General features: G+C 35.9%; 1 non-coding gene across 1 annotated transcript; it reads left to right on the top strand.

The window, feature by feature from the left end:
- The first annotated feature begins 2,623 nt into the window (after window positions 1-2,623).
- On the top strand, window positions 2,624-2,730 carry LOC144365737 (U6 spliceosomal RNA). The gene has a single exon (XR_013424524.1). It is a non-coding gene; the product is annotated as a U6 spliceosomal RNA (small nuclear RNA).
- The last annotated feature ends 10,164 nt before the right edge of the window (window positions 2,731-12,894 follow it).

Raw genomic sequence — 12,894 nt, 5'->3', positions numbered from 1 at the left:
GATCTCACACACACTTCTGAGATGTGTCAGCCACGGGTATTGAAGCTGAACCCACCACATCTTCTCTATCTCAAGTCTTATTATTGGGATCTACCACACTCAGCACTCAAAACTGAACAAATTTATTTCTAAATAAGCGAGTTAAATAATTATCACTATATATTAGAAATAGTGAAAGTGCTTACCATGGTAAACACTTTGCAGTTAAAAATTGAAGGTGAGCTGGGTGCCCTGGTGCACACCTGTAATCTCAGCGGCTCGGGAGGCTGAGGCAGGAGGATTTCGAATTCAAAGCCAGCCTCAGCAAAAGCAAGGAGCTAAGCAACTCAGTGAGACTCTATCACTAAATAAAATACAAAAAAGGACTGGGGATGTGGCTCAGTGGTTGAGTGCTTCTGAGTTCAATCCCTGGTACCACCCCCCCCCCCACACACACAATTGAAGGAGTGTTAATCAATATCTAAGTAATCATGTTGCTCATGTCTTCTTGAATATGTTCAGCACTCATAGAAAGCATCAGTGTTAGGGATTCCCTTATATTGTGTTTATATTTAAAGACAATTCTTATTAACACTAGCAATGTTATAACAACAAAGGAAAATTGTACCAATATTTTCATCAAACATCAAGATGTCTTTCTATTTCCTTGTATGTCTGCATATCTGCATAGTTCTTAGTTATGATTTTTAATCATTTCTCGCGTTGAAACTCACAAGTCAGGCTGATCACTGGCTCAGCTTATGATGAGTCATCATTGTCAGTGCCGTTGAGACCATCTCTTGTGCGTAATTTACCCTCTTTATTCTTGATCCCCTTTCTCTGATAATCACACACTTTTTGGATCTGTATGTACATTTTTAAAACATAATATTTTCAGGAATTTTAAATGTCTATATGTGGTATTTTATTGCATGAGTTTTCTCCAATTTCTAGGAAACACAAGCAACTTTGCAATGAATATCCTTGGAAATATCACATGGTGGACTTTAAGAGATTTTTCTCTAGATTCACACCCACAAGCAGGACTGCTGGGTCGTGGGCTTTATTATACAGTGAGTTTCTTTAGGTATGGTAGTACTGTGAGACTGTTCTTCAGATTGTTCTCCAATCTTTTCCTTTCATCAGTAGTTCATGAGGCTTCCAGTTTAATCACATTCTCATCAGTATAGGGCAATATTCAGCTTTTAAAAAATTTAATTAATGGTATCTTTCTGACATTCTGTCATCTCTTAACTTTGTATATAATATTAACTTTGTATATAATATTATTTGTAAAAGAGAAATCTCTAGGGCTGGGGTTGTGGCTCAGCGGTAGAGCGCTCGCGTTGCACATGTGAGGCCCTGGGTATGATCCTCAGCACCACATAAACATAAATGAATAAAATAAAAAGATGTTGTGTTCAACTACAACTAAAAAATAAATATTTTTTAAAAAGAGAAATCTCTAATTCTGATATAATCACATCTGTCCCTTTGTCTGTCTTGTTTAAATACTTCTTTTTTTCCACTACAAGGTTATAAAGATATTCCCCCACACTTATCATATTGACTTCAGGATTTTAAATTTATATCTTTAATTTGGTGTTCATCTTGTCATATAAAGCAAGGATCCCATTTTCTTTTTTTGCTCCACCTTCTGGAAGAGATTTTCCAATAAAATTTACTAAATGTCAAATTGTCTCCTGATTGATATTTTTTGGGGGGAGGGAGGGACTGGGGATTGAATTCGGGGGCACTCTACCAATGAGCCACACCCCCAGCCCTATTTTGTAGTTTATATTTAAAGATAGGATCTCATTGAGTTGCTTAGCTCCTTGCTTTTGCTGAGGCTGGCTTTGAACTTGCCATCCTCCTGCCTCAGTCTCCGGAGCCAGATTACAGGCATGCACCAACTGTGCCCAGTCCGATTGATTCTAATATTCCTTTTGTATTACTCTGGGTTCTCTAGAGGAACAGAATCAACAGTAGGTATAATTATAAAAAGAGGATTTATTAGGTTTGCTTACCCGATCAGAAGCTGGATAGTCCACAATGGCCATCTGCAGGCTGGAGACCTGCAAGAACCAGTAGCTGGGCAGTCCAGGAGGCTGAAGCCCCAGAACAAGAGAGATCAATGGTGCTATCCTAGTTGGAGACCAAAGGCATTTGGAGAATCAGTGGCAGAGCCCACTTTAGAAGAGCAAAGAAGATAGAGAGTCCGATTTTCTCAGAAGATCGAAGAAGCTAGACCCAATCCTCCATGCATACTGAGTAAAAACTGTATGTGCGTGCACACACACACACACACACACACACACACATGCATGCACACACACTTTGAAATTTCATTAGTTTATCTGTTCTGTACCAATATCATTTTGTTTTTAGTCCTAAATCTTTGTAGCTTTAATCTAGAAGCATCCTACTTTGTCTTATTTTTGCCTGAGTTATTCATAGGTTTTTATATTTCATATCAATTATAGAATAATTTTTTCATATTTTTGAAAAATGTTGCTAAAACTTTAATTTGGATTATAATTAACTTAGATATTAATCTGGAAAATATTGATATACTCACAATGAAAATTACTCATTTTTGAACATGGCATTCTTCACTTGTTCAGGATCTTTTAAATGTCCTTCAGTGCTCGCTTTGGCAGCACATATACTAAAATTGGAATGATACAGAGAAGATTAGCATGGCCCCTGCGCAAGGATGACACGCAAATTCGTGAAGCATTCCATATTTTTAAACCATATCTCATTAATAACCCTAAATGTTAGTGGCTTAAACTCACCAATTAAGAGACACAGGCTAGTTGAATGGATCACAAAACAAGACTCAACAATATGCTGCCTACACGAGATGCATTTGATAGGAAAAGACATACATAGACTGAAGGTGAAAGGTTGGGAAAAATCATATCACTCATATGGACTGCGGAAACAAGCAGGAGTGTCCATACTCATATCAAATAAAATAGATTTCAAGCCAAAGTTAATCAAAAGGGATAAAGAGGGACACTACATACTGCTCAAGGGAACCGTACACCAAAAAGACATAACAATCATAAATATATATGCCCCAAATAATGGTGCAACTATTTTCATCAAGCAAACTCTTCTCATGTTCAAGAGTCTAATAGACCACCATACAATAATCATGGGAGACTTCAACACACCTCTCTCACCACTGGACAGATATTCCAAACAAAAGTTGAATAAGGAAACTATAGAACTCAATAACACAATTAACAACCTAGACTTAATTGACATATATAGAATATACCACCCAATATCAAGCAGTTATACTTTTTTCTCAGCAGCACATGGATCCTTCTAAAAAATAGATCATATATTATGTTACAGGGCAACTCTTAGACAATATAAAGGAGTAGAGATAATACCACACATCTTATCTGATCATAATGGAATGAAACTGAAAATCAACGATAAAAGAAGGAAGGAAAAATCATGCATCACTTGGAGAATGAACAATAGGTTACTGAATGATCAATGGGTTTTAGAAGACATCAAGGAGGAAATTAAAAAATTCTTAGAGTTAAATGAAAACACAGACACAACATATCAGAATCTATGGGACACATTGAAAGCAGTTCTAAGAGGAAAATTCATTGCTTGGAGTTCATTCCTTAAAAAAAGAAAAAACCAACAAATAAATGATCTCATACTTCATCTCAAAATCCTAGAAAAAGAAGAGCAAAACAACAGCAAAAGAAGTAGAAGGCAAGATATAATTAAAATCAGAGCTGAAATTAATGAAATCGAAACAAAAGAAACAATTGAAAAAATTGACAAAACTAAAAGTTGGTTCTTTGAAAAAATAAATAAAATCGACAGACCCTTAGCCATGCTAATGAAGAGAAGAAGAGAGAGAACTCAAATTACTAGCATACGGGGTGAAAAAGGCAATATCACAACAGACACTTCAGAAATACAGAAGATAATCAGAAATTATTTTGAAACCTTATACTCCAATAAAATAGAAGATAGTGAAGGCATCGATAAATTTCTTAAGTCATATAATCTGCCCAGATTGAGTCAGGAGGATATAGATAACCTAAACAGACCAATATCAATTGAGGAAATAGAAGAAACCATCAAAAGACTACCAACTAAGAAAAGCCCAGGACCAGATGGGTATACAGCAGAGTTTTACAAAACCTTTAAAGAGGAACTAATACCAATACTTTTCAAGCTATTTCAGGAAATAAAAAAAGAGGGAGAAGTTCCAAATTCATTCTACGAGGCCAACATCACCCTGATTCCGAAACCAGACAAAGACACTTCAAAGAAAGAGAACTACAGACCAATATCTCTAATGAACCTAGATGCAAAAATCCTCAATAAAATTCTGGTGAATCGGATACAAAAACATATTAAAAGAATTGTGCACCATGATCAAGTAGGATTCATCCCTGGGATGCAAGGCTGGTTCAATATACGGAAATCAATAAATGTTATTCACCACATCAATAGACTTAAAAATAAGAACCATATGATCATCTCGATAGATGCAGAAAAAGCATTGGACAAAGTACAGCATCCCTTTATGTTCAAAACACTAGAAAAACTAGGGATAACAGGAACATACCTCAACATTGTAAAAGCAATCTATGCTAAGCCTCAGGCTAGCATCATTCTGAATGGAGAAAAATTGAAGGCATTCCTTCTAAAGTCTGGAACAAGACAGGGATGCCCTCTCTCATCACTTCTGTTCAACATAGTTCTCGAAACACTGGCCAGAGCAATTAGACAGATGAAAGAAATTAAAGGCATAAAAATAGGAAAAGAATAACTTAAATTATCACTATTTGCAGATGACATGATTCTATACCTAGCAGACCCAAAAGGGTCTACAAAGAAACTATTAGAGCTAATAAATGAATTCAGCAAAGTGGCAGGATATAAAATCAACACGCATAAATCAAAGGCATTCCTGTATATCAGCAACAAATCCTCTGAAATGGAAATGAGGACAACCACTCCATTCACAATATCCTCAAAAATAATAAAATACTTGGGAATCAACCTAACAAAAGAGGTTAAAGACTTATACAATGAAAACTACAGAACCCTAAAGAGAGAAATTGAAGAAGACCTTAGAAGATGGGAAAATATACCCTGTTCATGGATAGGCAGAACTAACATCATCAAAATGGCGATATTACCAAAAGTTCTCTATAGGTTTAATGCAATGCCAATCAAAATCCCAACGGCATTTCTTGTAGAAATAGAGAAAGCAATCATGAAATTCATATGGAAAAATAAAAGACCCAGAATAGCAAAAACAATGCTAAGCAGGAAGTGTGAATCAGGTGGTATTACGATACCAGACTTCAAACTATACTACAGAGCAATAGTAACAAAAACAGCATGGTACTGGTACCAAAACAGGCGGGTGGACCAATGGTACAGAATAGAGGACACAGAAACCAACCCACAAAACTACAACTTTCTTATATTTGATAAAGGGGCTAAAAGCATGCAATGGAGGAAGGATAGCATCTTCAACAAATGGTGCTGGGAAAACTGGAAATCCATATGCAACAAAATGAAACTGAATCCCTTCCTCTTGCCATGCACAAAAGTTAACTCAAAATGGATCAAGGAGCTTGATATCAAATCAGAGACACGGCATCTGATAGAAGAGAAAGTTGGCTACGACCTACATACTGTGGGGTCGGGCTCCAAATTCCTCAATAGGACACCCATAGCATAAGAGTTAACATCTAGAATCAACAAATGGGACTTACTCAAACTAAAAAGTTTTTTCTCAGCAAAAGAAACAATAAGAGAGGTAAATAGGGAGCCTACATCATGGGAACAAATCTTTACTCCTCACACTTCAGATAGAGCCCTAATATCCAGAGTATAAAAGAACTCAAAAAATTAGACAATAAAATAACAAATAACCCAATCAACAAATGGGCCAAGGACCTGAACAGACACTTCTCAGAGGAGGACATACAATCGATCAACAAGTACATGGAAAAATGCTCACCATCTCTAGCAGTCAGAGAAATGCAAATCAAAACCACCCTAAGATACCATCTCACTCCAGTAAGATTGGCAGCCACTATGAAGTCAAACAACAACAAGTGCTGGCGAGGATGTGGAGAAAAGGGTACACTTGTACATTGCTGGTGGGACTGCAAATTGGTGCAGCCAATTTGGAAAGCAGTATGGAGATTTCTTGGAAAGCTGGGAATGGAATCACCATTTGACCCAGCTATTCCCCTTCTTGGTCTATTCCCTAAAGACGTAAAAAGAGCATGCTACAGGGACACTGCTACATCGATGTTCATAGCAGCACAATTCACAATAGCAAGACTGTGGAAGCAACCTAGATGCCCTTCAATAGACGAATGGATAAAAAAAATGTGGCATTTATACACAATGGAGTATTACTCTGCATTAAAAAATGACAAAATCATAGAATTTGGAGGGAAATGGATGGCATTAGAGCAGATTATGCTAAGTGAAGCTAGCCAAGCCCTAAAAAACAAATGCCAAATGTCTTCTTTGATATAAGGAGAGTAACTAAGAACAGACTAGGGAAGAAGAGCATGAGGAGAAGACCAACATTAAACAAGGATGAGAGGTGGGAGGGAAAGGGAGAGAGAAGGGAAATTGCATGGAAATGGAAGGAGACCCTCAGGGTTATACAAAATTACATACAAGAGGAAGTGAGGGGAAAGGGAAAAATAATACAAGGGGGAGGAATGAATTACAGTAGAGGGGGTAGAGAGAGAAGAGGGGAGGGGAGGGGAGGGAGGATAGTAGAGGATAGGAAAGGCAGCAGAATACAACAGACTTGAGTATGTCAATATGTAAATCAATGGAAGTGTAACTGATGTGATTCTGCAATCTGTATATGGGGTAAAAATGGGAGTTCATAACCCACTTGAATCAAAGTGTGAAATATAATATATCAAGAACTATGTAATGTTTTGAACAACCAACAATAAAAATAAATTTAAAAAAATAAAAATAAAAATAAATAAATAAATAAACTAGGTATGTGCATGTTAAATCTGCTTGGGTTTTAGAAAGCATTATATAATCCTATGAAATACACTAGAATTAAAGGATATGAATTCATCACTAGTGAGTATCAGTTTAAGTGTGGACTGATATGCCACTGGAAACTTAGAATCTTGAAAAAGTGAATGTCAATAGAGAATGTAGACTTAAAGCATAAATACTAACATGATTTTCAAGGTTTGACTATAAACTGGAGGCAGATGTACCTATACCCATATGTAAGGAGGCAACATAAAAAGAAGGAATTATATAAACATGCCCATGTACCATGTGTACTGCCCTAAATCTGAAAACACGTGGATAGTGATGGTGAAGATTTTGAATTTCTATTTCCTTATAGAGCACAACACGATGTCTCATCCACATGTTCATTACAGACACACATTTTCAGTGACTAGAATTGGAATGAATTTTTTTCTGAAATGCAACATATAATTCACTGATTTATTCAAGCTCTGAATATCTAATCCTTCTTACTTAATCATTGACCTTGTCAATAATCCTCCCACTAAGCATGTTTTTGTTGTTATTTAATGGCATTTTAGTACAAAATTGAGATGTGTTATTATTTCTTTGAAAGAAGTCACTTTAATGGACTGGATTGATTGATTGATTGATTGATTGATTAATTGATTTTCGAGAAAAAAAATATCCCATGAGTGTTAACTAGTCAGAGTGCTCACTGTGTTTATATGATGTAAGACTTCAGAGTGCTAGGGGCATGAAGGATGGTCTGTCCCTACAATTAATGCACATGTCCTCTGAAAGTGTCACTGCATCTTGAAAAGTTCCTTCCTGCATTTGACTTGCAATTGTTTTTATCTGTTATAACAAGATTCCCTTTGAGCTCCTGTGCTAGTGTGGATGAAAATATATTCAAACATCACATTTTGTTAGAAATATAACAAAAATTTAAAATAAAAAAAGAACTATGTAATGTTTTGAACAACCAACAATTAAAAAAAAAAAGAAAAAGGAAATTAAAATAGTAAAATAAATAAATAAATAAATAAATAAATAGATGTCCTTCAAGCATTTAAAAATGCTCTCTGTAAAGGTATCAAGTCATATTTGCTGATTTGCTGCAATTAGTTCCTAAATGTATTATAGTTTTCGTTGGTGAAAGGTGTTTAATTTTCTTTTTCTTTCTTTTTTTGGGGGGGAGGGGGAGGGAGTGCACCAGGGACTGAATCCAGGGGCACTTAACCACTGAAGTGCATCCCCAACCTTTTTAAAATATTTTAGTTAGAGACAGGGTCACACTGAGTTGCTCAAGGCCTCGATAAATTGCTGAGGCTGGTTTTGAACTCATGATCCTCCTGCCTCATCCTCCTGAGCTGCTGGGATTACAGGTATGGTAATTCATTTTCTATTCCCTTTTCTAGCTGGTAATGTTGGTGTAAAGTTCACAAACTGTGTTCCATCTGGCCCACCATTTGCTTTTACAAATAAAAGTTTTATTGGAACTCAGGTATGTCCATTCATTTATATATTGTCTATGTCTGCTTTCCGGCCACAGTAGCAAAGCTGAGTAGTTGTGATAGGGACCTTATGGTTTACAAAGGTGAAAATACTTTTTGACTCTTCTTTTACAAGAAGTGTGCCAACAATAGAGTAAAGCTTTTGATCTTGTAACCTCCAATTATTCTGAAGTCTTATTAGCTCTAACCAGATATGTCTTACTTTTTAATTTGTACACCATCTGCTTATTTTTTAATTATTCGCATAATCTCTGGTACAATACCCCATCAAAGAGTAAGCATTTGTGTTGTAGTGTAGAAATTTAAAGGAATGCATATAATGATTGTATCTGTAGTAGGTTTAGGTTATATGTTATTTTCAATTTCTATTCTTAAATTTCTTTAAGAATGTCCCCCATAGGTGCTTTATGAAATACTTCTTTTGCATTTATTGAGATTATCGAGTGATTTTCTTCTTTGGTTCTTTATTGTACTAGACTATATTAATAAATATTCTAAAAACTTACTTAATCTCTGCATTTGGATATCAACTTTGCAGCAAAAAACAACATGTCCAAAAAGAAATTTCTGATTTTTGTTCTTGAAACCGGATCATTTAAGAGCTGTCTTTCCAGTATTGGAATTCTGTTGCCTTTCATTTGTTCCTTCCCTTCCTTGGACACAAAACTCCAGCCAACTCTCTCAGCTCACACCTGATCTACTAGGAAAACTTGAAATTTAAAGTACCCTAAATTGGTTCCCTCTTATGGTTTCTACCAACTTCTTCATGGGCTATCCTCATTTCTATGAAAGTTTTGAAACTTCTCTTCCTGCTCTTGCTTTTGTTCCGTGGAGTCTGTTCTTCACATTCTACATTCTAATCTCCACATGCAAAAACACAGATTTTAAAACAAAGTCGAATCAAATCATTGTCTACTTAGAAACTTTAAATGATTTCCCATCTCATTTAGAATAGAAGCTAATATTGTTACGATGACCTGTAATACTCTGCAAGACCAATCTCTGATCTCCATTCTTTTCTTTGCTTCTACCCTTTTGCTCAGCACATTTCCTACTGGCTTTCCCCTCTGTGGGGCATGTCCATTTCTCCCAACAGTAGCCTGGCTCACATGTCACTCAGTAGCAAGGCTTTCCTGGATAGCACCCCTTCCCAACTCTCAGGTCCTATTATGGTTTGGATGTCGTGTCCCACAAAAGTTCACGTGTGAGACAATGCAAGAAGGTTTGGAGAAGAAATGATTGGGCTATAGCCTTAACCTAATCAGTGAATTAATCCCTGATGGGATTAATAGAGTAAAAACTGGAGGCAGGTGGGGTGTGGCTGGGGGCAGTTCATTGGGGGGCGTGGCTATAGGGTATATATTTTGTATCTCCAGAGTTCTCTGCTTCCCTCTGCCACCATGTTCTGCCTCACCTTGAACCCTGAGGAACTGAGCCAGCTGTTTGTGGAGTGAGACCTCTGAAACCGTGAGCCTTCAAATAGAACTTTCCTCCTCTACAGTTATTCTGGTTGGGTCCTTTAGTCACAGCAGTGAAAAAGCTGACTAATACACAGCCCATACTCTACTTTCTTTGGTATTTGACACTATCCTATTGAGTGTATTTACATTATCTTTTTATCATTTATCTCCATAATGGAATATTAAAAATGGAGTTTTTTTAATGGAATACACAAATTCCATGAAAGCAGGGGTTTTGGCTTATATTGTTCAATTGTAGGTCTCTAGAACCTTGAAGAATTCCTTGTATGTAGTAAGTGCTTTATAAATACTGAATAAGTGAATTTAATTGATCTGAAATATTGCTCATGGTTATTATTGTTTTACAAATCGTGATTCTATTTGCTACTTCTTAAATATGAATTTTCTGTTCGTATTCTCCAATTGGTATCCTGATTACTTGTTTTAAAATAAATCTATACATTTTACAAATTTTCTTCAAATTCTTTCATTCTCTTGCATTACTTTTCTATATGTTTTAATTTATTTGTTGTATCTGAATTCTTTCCTTTATAATTTATCATTATTAGAAAATAATTAACCCTCTGAAAATATAAGAACTCATCTATTTTCTAATTTTTCTTTTTTAATTTTAAACAGCATTCTTTAAACTATTTGCAATTTACTTTTATGTAGTGTGAAAAGGTGTTGAACATAAAAAAATTATTTCCCCACTTTCTTAAATAGTTATCCTAACACTATCAAATGTTATCCTTTCTCTGTAAGATGACACATTTTAATTATTACAATAAACTTGTAAGTTTTGCTACCCCACTAAATTTCTGTATTTCTACTAGTACTTTACTATTTTTTCAAATGTTTTTGAGATTCTTTATAAATTTTAGAAAGCTTTCAGGATTTTTGACTTTTATGGTTTTTTTTAACTTAGATTTTGATTTGGATTATTTTGGAATTTCATTATCCAATATGTTAGTCTTTAGCCATGGGTAGTTGCTGAGGACATGAAATATAACTAGTACAATTTGAGAGGCATTGCAATTGTAAGTTACATACCTAATAGCCACCAATTAGAACAAAGATAAGGATATAAAATATCACTGTTTTTTTTGTATTGATTACATATCAAATGATAATACTGCAGATATATTGGGTTAAATAAAATACTCTATTAAAATTAATTCTACTTGTTTCTTTTTAACTGTTCTGATGTGACCCTTAAAAATTTTAAAGTTACACATGTGGTTGGCATTTTATTTTTATTGGATAGTGCTATTAAACAGTTTGAGTTATTTTGGAGAAAATTTACATATTTTTATGTCTTTTCAAGAATATTAACCTTCATGTGAACCTTCTTGCATCAAAACAAGTAAAATTTCCTATGTTTAGCTTTATCATCACCACATAAATGTAGTTACAAAGCCTAAGGATTCTTGATTTGGACACCTGAGTAATTACCCTTAAAAAAAAAAAAAACCCTAATAGTGAAAAGATGAGCCATGAACTGGAAACTATTTAAGACTAACCTTCTCCCAAGAGGGATGTGTTTGAGGAATGCTCCACAAAGCCCTCCTTATTATTGATTTTCACCCAGGGGGAATTTAAGGGTAGCCAGGAGGCTTAGGCAAGAGAAGAATTCAGCCCAAGACAGTAAGTCATTCCACTAACATATTTGTATTTATTTGATGGAAATATTTTTATATTTGTAGGTGGAGTGGGGCAGATGAGAGGGTCAGGACCCAGGCAGCACATGAGCCAGGGATATCCAGCTTCTGACAGGGATAAAAATAGAGAAGATAGTTGAGAATAGTAGATTGCACAGTGGACTATTACTAAATAAAGAACAAACAGGTGCCTGAGGCTCTAGAGCTAGCTGAAGGGGCCACTGTGCCTCCTTCCCTGCGGCAGAGGGGGCTCCCATTCTGCCACAGAAGCACAGCAGAGAAGGCCAAGTTCGAGGCTGGCTGGAAAGTTCAGGCTTCTTTTCTGGGGCTTTTCCACCAAGGTCCTTTTTGACTTACTTTGTAAGAGTTGCTAATTATTGTCCAACATCTCAAGCCCAATTACATTACAGCCCAAACATTATCATGCAAAATACAAGGCTGTGTGTGACCTTCTTGCCAGATTCCTTCACTGGTGAAGATCACTAGAGGTTAAGGTCAGTGAGTCTCAGGCAAATAGCTGTTGATTCTCTAAGTGGTTTTCACATAAGAACCACAGACTTGCTAAGGACATGTTCAGAAATTTATCTTCATACTGAGACTCTTCCTTTCCTCTTGGTTGGATTTGGTTGCTTTATGGATGATTTCAAGTTACAAATGGGAACCAACAATGTTTAAAAACTTTGAGAAGATTCTAATAAAGCAGGATAATTAGGAACCAACTTTTAATGCTTTAATTTTTCTTTTTTTGTTAAAGACTACGTCATCCTTAGCTTCGTCACCCCTTTGCTTTATGTTTCTTGAAGGTGAGAGACTGTGAGTCACTTGTCAGCAAGTGGCAAAAGTTGAGCTAAAAGCAGACACTTTGATTTTCACACTTATTTTAATGGATAGTTTTATTCCCTCTACCCCCTTTGGGAACTTTCACATGAGAAAATTTGTGAATAAAAAGTTGTTATATAGAAACTTCTCAATAGAATATGTAGACTTAAACATAGAAGGATGGATGGATAGATAGACTGATAGAGAGATACTACTCCTTTTCAGTCTGTGAAGTGACTGGTTGAGAAGTCTTGCCTGGCCCAGAATACCTTTGCTGGGAGTCACATTTTGGCATCTGAAGAGGTCCAGGTCCTTCTGGTCAGTTACCAGCAGTGTGACCCTCCCTTGAATTTTCATTCTCTCTCACTCCACAGTGGCTATTGCCTTCTAACCTTCAGTGAAGCTAAAATAATTGTGATTCAAATA

Source organism: Ictidomys tridecemlineatus, chromosome 7, assembly GCF_052094955.1.
Source record: "Ictidomys tridecemlineatus isolate mIctTri1 chromosome 7, mIctTri1.hap1, whole genome shotgun sequence".
Classification (NCBI taxonomy): Eukaryota; Metazoa; Chordata; class Mammalia; order Rodentia; family Sciuridae; genus Ictidomys; species Ictidomys tridecemlineatus.
This window is presented reverse-complemented; position numbering and strand designations above follow the sequence as displayed.